Consider the following 14,146-nt stretch of genomic DNA (forward strand, 5'->3'; position numbering starts at 1 on the left):
ACTGATTTATAATATAATCCACCTAAAATTAAATTATTATATTAAATTGCAACAAATATGCATATTAGTTGCAATTTAATCACCATTTAACTTATTGAATTTCTATTTGGAATTAAAAAAAAAAACTGTATAGCACTACATAGTTAACACACTTGAGTTGACAGGGTTAAATGCATTAATAAATATACGGAATCCAAGCAGTGTCTGTAAATGATACTTTGGAACAGTAGAAATGGGTATATTATATTATCCACGAAGGATACATGGATGAAAAATGCAAAGAGATAGTGAATCAAATAAGTCAAGGATAATATATTATCCCATTGGATAATATATTATCCTTGACTAGAAATATTTTGTTTTGACTCCATATTATACCATAGAATAAATAAACAACATATGTTTGCACATAAAGCATCTTCAACTTTTTTTATACATACATAAATTACTTCAAACATACTAGAGGTTGCAGAATCCATAGAAAATTGATGCTGTTTATGGGGAAGGATTTTAGGGAAAAGAAATCTTTCCTTTTTTTAAGAGTCAGCTGTTGGTCTTTGGTAGAGGAAGGCAATCTTCAGAGAATCTATTGTTACAACTACTGCCATGAAAAATATACTTGACTGTGACTAAAAGGAATTCCATGTTGTTGATTAGAAGAGAAATTAGCAAAGATTAGGCGGCCTCACTGTCTGAGTAGACTAGCTCTAACCAAGAGATCATGGGTTTGAGTACCATCACGGGCATTAGTGTCTGTAAAAGCTTGCTCTCGACAAGCATGTATATAGATTCCTTGAGTTTATAATGCTTGGCTTTAAAAAAATAAATAAATAAAATTATTGAAAGTTATTATTTGGTCATTTTCATTAAAAATTGAAACATACTATTTGATTTTTAAGATCATCATCATCAAATTCCTGCCATGTACCCTCAAGGGGTGTACAGGATATGACAGTACTACATGAAAAAATTACATCATTACTAACTTCCTATCTACAATTTTCCTCCAAATCAGTCTGTTACTTGTTAAGACTCCAACATTACCAGATCTTATATTTCTATTGTCTAAGGTACTTTGTACCGTATCAATCCATCTATATCTTGGTCTTCCTCTGGGTCGTTTTCCTGCCAACCTGGCAGAGAACACTTGTTTTGCTAATCTTTCCTCTCCCATTCTATTTAAGTGACCGTATCACCTGAGATTACCTCTGCTAACGCATTCCTGGATGCTGACAATGTCAAGTTCTTTCCTAATATCCTCATTTTTAATATGATATTGCCATTGATGCCATCTGTTCACGTCTCTAATCTTTCTCAGGACTCTCATATCTGCGGTCTCTAGTCTTTGGTCAAGTGTTTTACTTCTGACCCAGCTCTCGGATCCATAAGTCAAAACTGGTTTGAACACCGTCTTGTATACAGCTAATTTAGTGTTCCGACTAATTTCTTTCTTATTCCATATGAATTTATTCAATTGACTTCCTACCATACCAGTTTTGCTGATTCTGTTGTCTATTTCTATATTTAATTTACCATCTTCAGTAAAAATCGTGCCTAAGTAGCTGAAATGTTTTACTTGTTCCACAGGTTCTCCATTCGCAACACAGTTGACATTTTCAATGATTCTGCCTATTTTCATTGTCTTTGTCTTTTTATTGCTGACCTTCATACCATATTTATTACAACAGCTATTCAATTTAGTCAGAGAATCTTGCAGATTTGTAGTGGATTTATTTAGAAGTATAACATCATCCGCATAAAGCAAAGAGCTGACATTAACATCTCCAATTTTGATATCAGGTTTAACACCACATTCCTTCATAATGTGATCCATATAGATAATGAATAACAGAGGGGATAATGTACATCCTTGTCTCACACCAGATTTAACATTAAACCATCTTTCTGTACTTCCTTCAATTCTAACTGCTGACTTACAACTCAAATAAAGACTAAGTATTGCTTGATATAATGCCCCATTGACACCATATAACTGCAGTGTATTGAATAGCTTCCCTCTTGGCACCTTGTCATATGCCTTTTCCAAATCGACAAAACTTAAATACAGATCTTTGTTATATTCCCATGCTTTTTTGACTATTTGTCGTAAAGTGAAAATCTGATCCTGACAGCCTCTATTTCGCGTGAATCCAGCTTGTTCTTCACCAAGCTTTTCTTCCACAATTCTTCTCAACCGTTTCTCATGTATACTTGCATAGATCTTGCCAGGAACACTCAGTAGGGAAATACCTCTGTAATTCTCACATTCAGTTTTATTTCCCTTTTTATATATGGGTACTATGAGAGCTCTACTCCAATCATCGGGAATTCGTCCCTCTGTCCAGGCTTTCTGAACTATGCAGTGCAGCCACTGTAAGACTTTTATACCACCATACTTTTTAAGACCATGGATTTAATAAACATTTATACAAATCGTCTACTAGTTTCACTAGCTGTAACTGTCTAGCTTTGTCAAGACGTGAAAGGTTATGCTAGTATTAAATGCAAACAACAAAAGAATGAAGTAACGGTTTAAAAACAGTTAAACAAATTGGAGAGCACACGTGACATCACATGCATAAGGCGTGAAGACTTAGTTATTGTTATTATGTCGCGTTTTATTATTTTTCACGTAATTTAGTTCTGTTAAACTTAATCAATTTAAGAGATTTTTTTTCACGTCTTTTAATATTATTCCCTGGTTTCTATTAACATTATTTCCTGTTCATAGGACTACTGCAGCTTCTTTAAAGGTTCTACATCTAAAATCCTCTTCGATATATGGCATGGAACTGTTGTTGTCCCAATCTATTGAATGGTTTGAAGTTGAGAAATGATGTGCTAACCCCTGAGGTGTCTGTTCTATTATGATTGACATCTCCGACATGTTCCTTCTTTTGAATTTCTAGGCTTCTTGAAGTTTGGCCTATGTAAGTAAGTCCACACATACATGGTATGCTATAAACACCTGCGTATTTGTAGAAAGCGACGCTATCCTTAGTGGATCTTAATAACTGTCTTGTAGTTGTGGTAGGTTTAAAAAAAGCTCTGATGTTAAAAGGTATCATGATTCTTGCTATTGTGGTGGAGACTGATCCAGCGTAGGGTATGACAATGGATGATACGTACTGTATAGTCCAAGGTTGTTGTTGGAGGTTGTTTCTATAGAGAATTTTGTTGATTATATTTTGAGAATAACCATTTTGTGATAGTTTTTGATACAAGGGAAAGCTCAGCAAGTACGTCTTTTTCCTCTGTGATGATATTTTTGGTTCTGTTTTTTAGCATACGTATAACGCTCAGTTTCTGTACATAGCAATGATTGGATGTATAATGGAGATAACATCCTGTATCTGCAGGTTTACGATATATTGTAAGATTGACATTTCCATTATCTTGTTTTTTTTTAACTAGTACATCTAAAAAGGGTAATTGATGATTAAATTCCCATTAGAATTGGAAAACAATTTTATGATGGAAGGAGTTAATTTTTCGGAGGAACTCATGTAAGGCATCTTCCTTATCTTGTCAGATAATGAACACATCATCAACATATCTCCACCAGACTGATGGTTTTGGATTTATTTTTGCTAGGATGTCATTTTCTAATTTTTCCATGAACAGGTCTGCACAGGGTGGTGACAGGGGACTGCCCATGGCTAAGCCTTCTAGTTCTTGGTATACTAAGTTGTTAACTTTAAAGTAGTTGAACTTGAGACAGTGGCAGAATAGTTGCATAATATCATATCATATTAAAAGAGAAGATAAGGAAATCAGCTTCATATATAGGGAATTCTCAACACTTCGTTGAAAAACTTAAAAACATTAATATATCCACAGACTTATTGGCAACTGGATGTGGTCTCTTTGTTCACAAATGTACCAATTGAAGAAGTCATTAAGATTATCCTTTCTTTTAGGCTTGCACGGTGATCCGTATGCATTTTTGAAAATTATGGAGACAACTACCGTGTTTGAATAAAAACTTTAGTTTAATATAACTTTAGTTTAATATTTTTATAATCATTAAGATTATAAAAGATCGCTTTCCAAATGATATTACGCAACTATTCTGCCACTGTCTCAAGTCCAACTACTTTAAAGTTAACAACTTAGTATACCAAGAACTAGAAGGCTTAGCCGTGTGCAGACCTGTTCTTGGAAAAATTAGAAAATGACATACTAGCAAAAATAAATCAAAAACCATCAGTCTGGTGAAGATATGCTGATGATGTGCTCATTATCTGGAAAGATAAGGAAGATACCTTACATGAGTTCCTCCAAAAAATTAACTCCTTCCATCGTAAAATTAAATTCACATTAGAATTGGAAAACAATCATCAATTATCCTTTTTAGATGTACTAGTTAAAAAGCAAGATAATGGAAATATCAAACTTACAATATATCGTAAACCTACAGATACAGGACATTATCTCCATTATACATCCAATCATCACTATGCACAGAAACTGAGCATTATACATATGCTAAAAAATAGAGCCAAAAATATTATCACAGAGGAAAAAGACGTATTTGTTGAGCTTTCCCTTATATATCAAAAACTCTATCACAAAATGGTTATCCTCAAAATATAATCAACAAAATTCTCTATAGAAACAACCTCCAGCAACAACCTTGGACGACCCAGTATGTATCATCCATTGTCATACCCTACGCTGGATCAGTCTCCACCAAAATAGCAAGAATCATGAGACCTTTTAACATCAGAGTTGTTTTTAAACCTACCACAACTACAAGACAGTTATTAAGATCCACTAAGGATAGCGTCGCTTTCTACAAATACGCAGGTGTTTATAGCATACCATGTACGTGTGGACTTACTTACATAGGCCAAACTTCAAGAAGCCTAAGAAATTCGAAAGAAGGAACATGTCAGAGATGTCAATCATAATAGAACAGACACCTCAGAGTTAGCACATCATTTCTCAACTTCAAACCATTCAATAGATTGAGACAACAATTCCATGCCATATATCGAAGCGGATTTTAGATGTAGAATCTTTAACATGTTCATTGCCAATCACACGATATCAAGTAAAAAAAATTTGGCCACCACACGAAATTCCAATTTTCAGCTTGGCAACGAACGTGTTAAAGAAGCTGCAGTAGTCCTACGAACAGGAAATAATCTGAATAGAAACCACGGAATAATATTAAAAGACGTGGAAAAATCTGTTAAATTGATTAAGTTTAACAGAACGAAATTACGCGAAAAATTATAAAATACGACTTAATAACAATAACTAAGTCTTCACGCCTTATGCGTGTGGTCACGCATGCTCTCCAATTTGTCTAACTGTTTTTAAACCGTTACTTCATTCTTTTGTTGTTTGCATTTAATACTAGCATAACCTTTCTCGTCTTGACAAAACTAGACAGTTACAGCTAACAAAAATAGTAGACGATTTGTATAAATGTTTATTAAATCCATGGTCTTAAAAATCAAATAGTATGTTTCAAATTTTAAATAAAATTATTATTATCTGAGACCTCCAGGAAGTCAAGGATTCATTGAGGGAGGCTATACAGCTGTCACACCTACCCTTAAACTCATTCACACTCATTACTTCAACAGGCAAACTATTCTACTCACTCACTGCTTTATGAGAGAAAAATCTAGATCTTACCCCCTCTTTAACTGCAAACAAACTTAGTAGCTATGATGCCCACACAATCTCTCCACACCTTCCATATAATGAAAATTTTCAGATGATACCCTATAACACCCATTCAAAAGTGTACAGGCCTTTATTATATCACCCCTCTTTCTCCTATTAACCAAAGTCTGTAGTCCACATATATGCAATCTATCCTCAATATAAATTCCATAATCCCAATATAATCTTTGTAACTCTTCTTTGCACTCTTTCCATACCTTCTTTATCTCCTTGGAACCCAGAAGACCAAATCTGCACACAATAATCCAGGTACAGTCTTATCAAGGCCCTGTAAAGAGGCAAAATGGCTTCAACCTCTCAATTATCCTCTGAGCGGTATGTGCAGTTTTTGCTATGCAACCTTTGAACATCAAATTCCTATCTATCATTATGCCAAGAGATCCCCAGTCTCATCAGCTTCTTGTACCATAATTTCCCTAATATAATACACTGTTGAAAATCTTATCACGCCAAAATGCATAACTTTACACTTACTAACATTGAACTGATAGCGATTTTCATTTACCCAAATTTCCAGCTCATTCAAATGCTGGATATCCCTGACTGCCCTGCCTATCTTTGCATCATCAGCAAACAACTGAACATCTCCTGTTAGATCTTTCCTAATATCATTAATGTATTGATTGAACAACAATGGTCCAAAGACTGAACCCTGGGATATATCATTGGTTACCTTAAATCTGGCAGATTCTCATCCACTGTATACCACTTTTTGATGCCTGTCAGTCAACTATCATTTATCCAAGTCAAGAGTTTATATTCCAAACCCATATTCTCCAGTTTATGAAACAGCCTTTCATGTGATATCCTATCAAATGACTTAGCAAAATCCAACATATCATAATGTATCCATTCCCTTTAACCAACTCGGATATAACATTGTACACTTATAAAATATGAATTGCTAAAACATGACTTTCCTTTAGTAAATTCATGCTGTTCCTTGCACAGCATAGCTTGTTTGTCTACCTATATCTGTATGTCGGTTCTTCCCAACTTCTCTAAAATCTTTCACCACCACAACTACTGATCTAACAGAGATATTGATATGTCAGTAGTCAGACATAAGTTTTTGTCCCACCCTTGTACAATGGAACTATCATACATTCTTTCCATTGCTGTGGTATCTTTCCTGAGCCAAGGCTCAAGTTTGACAAACATTAAATGTCTAGTCAATTTGGCTGAACATGCCTTTAGCATATGTGCTGATATTCCATCTATCTCTAATGCCAAATTCTTATCCAGGCTATGAAACATCTCTTCGACTTCATTCTCAGGCACCTTTAACTCTCTAATGTAGTAGTAGTAGCACTGTGCACCATGTTACATATACCTATTTGATATATCTTAGCAAAGTGACAACTCATTGTTGGTCTGTTTGGCTGAGTGGTTAGCATATCTGCTCTCCAGTCAAAAGGCTGCGTTCGAATCCTCTGCCGTGGGCATGGATGTTTGCGATTGTCTGTGGAAATGCTAGTGGCGATGGTGGACGGTAGATGGTGTTGGCATAGTTGGTGGAGACAGCTGTAGAGTAGGTGCCCTCCCTCGATGAGTCTTTGGACTCCCTGAAGGTGTCACGTAATAATAATAATTAACTGAACAATCCCATTAGCTTCTAACATTAGAGTAGCATCAGCATTCAGTAAAATTATTCTTCCATGTTCATTCATTTCTTTTACCTGCAGTATAACGATAAAACTCTTTTGGATTGCCTTTAGTCTGCATATCCAATTTCTTTCCATACTCTGATTTAGCTTTCTGCGCAATACTCAATATGCTTTATATATTTCATAACTCCTCTCAACTCTAGAGACACATTCAGATTCCAAATGCATTTGCTGAACTACAAAGCTGGAAGTTAGGACCAACTTATGAGAATACTATCTTTGATCCCAATTTTCAATTTTGTAATTCAGCATGTAACCTGTTCCAATTGGAACGTCTATATACTTAGCTGCTTCCCAAGAAAGTATGACATGATCACTGTCACAATCGTGATAAAACAGTCGTATTCTTAACAAAGACCCCTTCTAACACCATGAATAAATTAACAATTTTTGACCTCAAGTTCCTTCTTTCACATGCTGCTTGAGAAAGTCGTTTCAAAATAACTCAATAAATTCAACTTTATTCTTATCATGAGATTTCTCTACTACCCAATCACTGTTTAGCTAATTAAAGTCACCCATAACGAATGATCACTTGTTTAGTACCTATCAGGATAATTTGGCAATTAATTTTATCATACCCTGCAATTGAACTGTCAGGTCTGTAACAACATATCACCATATATTAGATCCTATTAGCCTCTACCTTACTCACTGCTACATGGGACATTACCATTATTGCTTTCATGCATTTCTATTCCAACAGGACTCAAGTTGTCTGATATTAGTAGTACTCCTCCTCTCCTATCTCTTCTACCATTCCTAAAATGCTATACCCTTTACACTTGATCGCAATTACAGCATCTGATTCTCACAAGTTTCACTATGCCAACGATCTTAGGCCACAACGTATTCAATAAAGTACCAAACTCAACTCCTTTGTTCCTGATGCTCCTGGTATTTGTGTAAAGACTCACCACGTGACCTTTATCTTTTCCCTCCACAGATGTGCTCAAAAGGTCTGAACCCAAAACGTACATTTTCATCCCCTTGCTAGATGCATAACCATGTACAAAATACTATACCCTTTACACTCAATTCCCAGTTACAACATCTAATTTTGACAAGTTGACAGGTGAACTTCCACACACATTCTTGCCATTTCTCCCATGATGATCTATCCCCTGACTCTCTGCATTAGATCTCACCTCAATAAATTTTTCCAGGCTTCTGATGCTAAATCTATCTTATACAAGTCTTTTCTGCCATCAAACACGCTCCACACATCTAAAAAACTTGCATCCTTTTCCACAGCCTGAAAAGTGAATCATTTGATATTATAGCCCTCCTTAACTCAGGTGGCGTATCTCAGTAGCAAACCTACAAATTTTATTCTCTCACTTTTCTTTCTCACTTCTTCCAACAGACCTTTCATACTATCTCTACACTATTTTTCACTACCTAAATCATTAGTTCCAACAAGAACTACCATATCTTTTATTTTTTGTTTCCAACAAGAACTACCATATCTTTTATTTTTTGTTTCTGTTTTCCTATTATGTTTGAATATAATGAGTTAAAGGATGAATCTCAAATTAAAAGGAAGAAGAGCTAGCAGTTAAAAGAAACATGGTATAAACTCGTAATTTTGAACAGATAGCATTATAAAGTCCAGTCAATACCTTCATCTGTTCTCACATGCACAACAGCCAGCCTGTCATTTTCTTCAAGCAGATGAAGTACATTATCGAGAGATGTCATTATAACTATTGCTAATGAACATAAATTCTGACTGAAATAAGTAAAGATAAATGACTTGCATTTATTGAAATAAAATAAAAATATATAAATGTTTAAAGACTATTTCATTTTAAAAAAAAAAGTTTGTTCAGAAACTAACCATGGAAAGAAAAGGTATGATGGTGATATGGATAAAAGTGGTAAATCCAAAACACAAATTTAGAACTATACAAGACATAAATAAAAGTGGTATGAAATATGGATTTGAGAAGTGAACTGGAAATAGTTAACTTGGCAACCACTGATGTGAAGCTCTTGGTGGTGGGGGGAGGGGGGCATTCTCAATGCTACATTCATGAGAAATTTAAGAATTTCTGAAAAGAACCTAAGTGCATCAGTTGATATATATCTTAGTTCCTTTTCTGATCCTTTCCTCCCATTTTTGTCTTGTCAATGGTTGCTTACTACCTTATGTTAGTTCTGCTTGCATCATTTGAATACTAATAATGCTAAGATTCAAGATGGTGCAAGCAGAACTAACTGAAACTAGTAAGTAACAAGTGACAAAACAAAACGGGCAGGAAAGGATCATAAAAAAGAGTAAGATATATATATATATATCATTTAATAAAATAAGGACTATTTTCAATGACTAAATTTGATACCTAAGAAATAACCTATTTGCTACAACGGTTTCAAAAAATGACATTTTTGTGTACATGTGCATGGGGAATCACAAAGATTTTCTATAAACTCAATTTTATTATTATTATAGACGACTCCAGGGAGTCCTTAGACTCATTGAGGGAGGCCCTAAACATCATGTCCATCACAACTATTCGACATTCACACAGTATCTATCATACTTTTCCTCGAACTCATTCACTGTCATAGCATCCACAACAGAGTGTGGCAGCTTATTCCACGTATTCACCACTCTAAAAGTAAAAAAAAAAAAAAAAAAACCAGCTCTAACACCCTTGCTAACCACACTCTTGTCCAGCTTCCATGGATGTCCCCTAGTCCTCCCACCACCAGTCCTGTTCTCAAAAATATCCTCTGAATTAATCCTATAGAAACCCTTCAAGCAATTTGAATGTCTCAATCATATCTCCCCTTTTCTGCCTATCAAGTAATTTTTGCAACCCACAAATCTTCCAACTGTTCTCATAAGGTTCATTCCATAGACCTGCTATCATCTTGGTCACTCGCCTCTGGATTCTCTCAACCTCCTCCCCATCAAGAAGAAACTTCCTTATCTCTGCTCAAAGTATTTTTCAGCATCCAAGTGATTTGATGAGCTGATTTAGCCACTTTTGCAATGTGCCCCCTAAACTTCAACTCCTTATCCACCAACACTCCCAAGTCCCTGGCCTCGTCAATCTCCTGGAGTACAGTTCCACCAATGTGGTATACTGCTGCTAATCTTTTCACCCCAAAATGCATAACCTTACATTTTGCCACATTAAATTGACATCCATTCTCCTTAGCCCAGACCTCCAATCTATCCAAATCATAGTGCAAAATTTTGACATCTTCTGCATTCACTATTACCCTACCCAACTTTGCATCATCAGCAAATAAATGAACCATTCCTCTCAGTTCCTTCCTTATATCATTAATGAACAAATTAAACACCAGTGGTCCAAGAACAGAACCCTGCGGCACACCACTAGTCACAGGCCGTCTTTTGGACTCTACACCTGAATAAACTACTCTCTGGTATCTCTCCATCAACCACCCTCCTATCCATCTCACCAACCGTATATATCCATTCCCATATGATGCAGTTTACGGATTAGAATTAAATGTGGTATCCTGTCAAAGGCCTTAGGCAGGTCCAGCAGTATCACTGTAAACCCTTTACCCTTATCCAGTTCAGTCGTCACTGTGTTATAAAACCTGAGCAAGGTTACTGAGGCATGATCTACCCTTCACAAAACCATGCTGTTCCCCCATACAGTATCTCATTTTCATCAATCCATTCCTGTATTTTTCCCTTCACAACTTTCTCCAAGACCTTGACAACGACTCCTGATATGCTGATCAGTCGGTAATTTGCAACCATAATCTTGGATCCTCCTTTATGCAGTAGAACTATTTTCCCCTCTTTCCACCCCTTTGGGACTAAACCAGACCCAAGACTCAGATTAAACAATATGGTCAAGGGCACTGACAATTCTTCAGCCGCTTCACGTAAGACCCATGCTGGTATACAATCCCACAGATGTATTCACATTAAGGTTCTGTAATAGACTATTCACCTCCACTTCATTCACCACAATTCCCATATAAGCTATTGGTTCTTTCATTCCTGCAATGTCACCACCTGGATGATATACTCTTGCAAAGTGCTCACTCAGTAATTCCACTATATCTACTGATTCAGTGACCTCCCCCACCATCGGCATTCCTTAAAATAATTCTGCCGTGTACAGTTTTTCTTTTACTTGCAGCATACTGAAAGAACTGTTTGGGATTCTCTTTAGCTTGCATGACTAATTTCCTTTCATAAACTGATTTTGCTTTTCTTACCACACTTGTTACCCTTCTGGCCTGTGCTTTATACCGGTCATGTGCCTGCAGGTCACCTTTCTCCTTAAATTCCTTCCACGGTTGTTTCTTTTTTTGCAACTCAAGTTTAATGGTGTTATTCATCCATTTAACCCCTACGTGATTTACTATTCGGACTCTAGGTATACAGTCAGCCATAACCTCCTGAAATGCTCCTTGACCTCTTCCCATGCCCAATCAACATCCAGCCCTTGCAGTTTTACATGCCATGGCACTCCTATCACATGGCACAGCAATCTCCTAAGCTTGTCATACTTGCCAGCATGGTAATTCTACATGTACCCTGTCTTAATCGAAAATTTCACACATTTAGCCACCTCTCAGGTCAAGACCCTACTGATCACTCTCACAAATAGGAGGCAACATGGTCATATTCATTACAGTCAAATTCTGAGATGCTATTACTAGGAACCCCTAGTATTTTCCATTACATGCTATCTCAGATAGTTATCCCTTAGTAACTGAATAAAATCCAGTTCCTTCCTTGCATGTGTCCTCTCCTCCTTCCAATCAATGTTACCATAGTTGAAATCCCCCATAATAATTACCCTCCTTCCATCAATTTGTCTATGCATACTATCTCCACCATTTATTCCATCACCTGGTCTATAGCAGCACCCAACTGTACATTTTGTTCCGTTAGTCTCAATCTCACACCAAATAGCCTCAAATGAACTCTTTTCACTATCCTGCAATACAACTTCTATTCTCCTTTGCTGCAGTTCATCAGCTATCATCAATAACACTCCTCCACCCGCCATTTTATTCTCTCTGTCCCTCCTGAACACACTATACCCTACACATTCTATCCCAATAACTATATCGTCTTCTGTCTGCCATGTTTCACTAATGCCAATGTTAGATCCTGAATGGATGATTTTTAGAAATTATTCATTCAGAATCTAACATAAGAATTTGGCTAACTCAGATAATACCTGGTTGACAGCACACAGTTCTGAATTTATGTTGCAAAGGAATTTGTATAATAACATGTAAATCGTACTAAAAAAATCTTGTAGTTGAAAGTTAAACTGAGGGATTATAGGATTAGTGAAATTTTAATAAGGAAATTGTAGTATAATCTTGTCCCATTATGCTGTCTCAAACTTAATAAGTCGCCAAAGAAGTTAAGAGTACGAGTGCAAAGGTCGAGTTACATACGCACGTATCGGCCATAATGCCGCCAGCTACAACATAAGAGGAAGGTGATGTAAGCGGGATTCCCGAGAATACAGCACCTAAACGGCAGCTAGGACTTGAGGGTCACCTTAAGGGCATGAAAACGAAGGGTCGTATGGGAAAGAAGGAACGAAACATAAGCAGAATGCGCACGATAATGCAGGGCTTTTTTTCTGGTTGTTCCTGACTTCACTTCGAGGATTCCTGAATAGCAAATGGAGTAGGGACGAGCGAGAGAGATGTACCACTCTAGTAGGAGCAGAGAATGCACTGTATCGAGGCAGTGAAAATTTCGAGTCTGGGAAGAATGTAAAATGGACGGTGTAGTCATAAGCCCATTGTGTAAGCTACCGACGGAAGGAGGACCTTCGGAAGAAAAAGATTGGGTAACGTAAAGACCTTAGTTGTATGTTTAAATGAGACAGAATTTAATGTTAGATCATATTAAGTGGACATTTCATAGTGGACTATAATAAGGATTTGAATTTTGAGATAGAGTAATTCTGCTAAACAAAGGAATGTCAGGAGTGAAGTTTTAGCTGCATGTGACTGAGATTATATGTGAATATGACATTTTGTAGATGATTTATATCAGAATAGTAACGGGTTGAAAAATGTATTTTAATGTAGCAAGAATTAAGAGTTTGATTTAGAATAACATAGTTAGCTTGTTTTAATGTTGCACAGAGTGTGAGTAATTGCCAAGTTGATTGTTGCATAGAGTGTTTCCTTAAATTAGTATTGAGTAACTAACTTAGTAAGAGATTTTGTAAGGCTTAATATCCCATTTCAATTATAGTTGTAAAGTGAATTCGTTCCAATAAATAAACATGTTTTATTGTATATGCCTGATTCGTGCTTGATTCGAGAATTCAAATTACCACTTGAAAAAATTTAGAACCATAGCGGGAGGGAATTTAATGAGAGTGTTTGAGTAATAGATTTATTGGTCATGACTGCAATTAGAACCAGTATCTATTTAGTGCATATTAGAATGAATGCCAGTTAACCTAGGATTACTTCCCTGAATTTTGAATAAGCTCATATTATAGGACTTTGGCTGGTGCAGCAATAAAAAAATAAATTTGCTAGTCTCCGAAAAGGAAGAATTCCTAGGTAGAGTTGTGTAGGGCATTGTTAAGGAAGTAAGTTAGTATATTAAATAACAACAGCAAAAGTAAAAACGAAGATATAACACCAATAACCTGTGGCCAGGAAGAGCCAACCAAGGCCAAAAATTCTTCCTTCTTGTTCCTAATACTCCTGGCATTCGTATACATGAAATGCATTTGTCCCACTCCAAACTATCCCATTCTGATTTCCTGTCGTTCATACTGGCTCGGGCT

The 14,146-nt window shown here is 36.2% G+C and overlaps 1 protein-coding gene across 4 annotated transcripts in view; it reads right to left on the reverse strand.

The window, feature by feature from the left end:
- nej (CREB binding protein nejire) overlaps positions 1–14,146 on the reverse strand; it is a 481,376-nt gene that overhangs the window by 285,743 nt on the left and 181,487 nt on the right. The window lies entirely within an intron of this gene.

Source organism: Typopeltis vanoorti, chromosome 6, assembly GCF_054136105.1.
Source record: "Typopeltis vanoorti isolate ZY-2024b chromosome 6, IOZ_Tvanoo_1.0, whole genome shotgun sequence".
Lineage (NCBI taxonomy): Eukaryota > Metazoa > Arthropoda > Arachnida > Uropygi > Thelyphonidae > Typopeltis > Typopeltis vanoorti.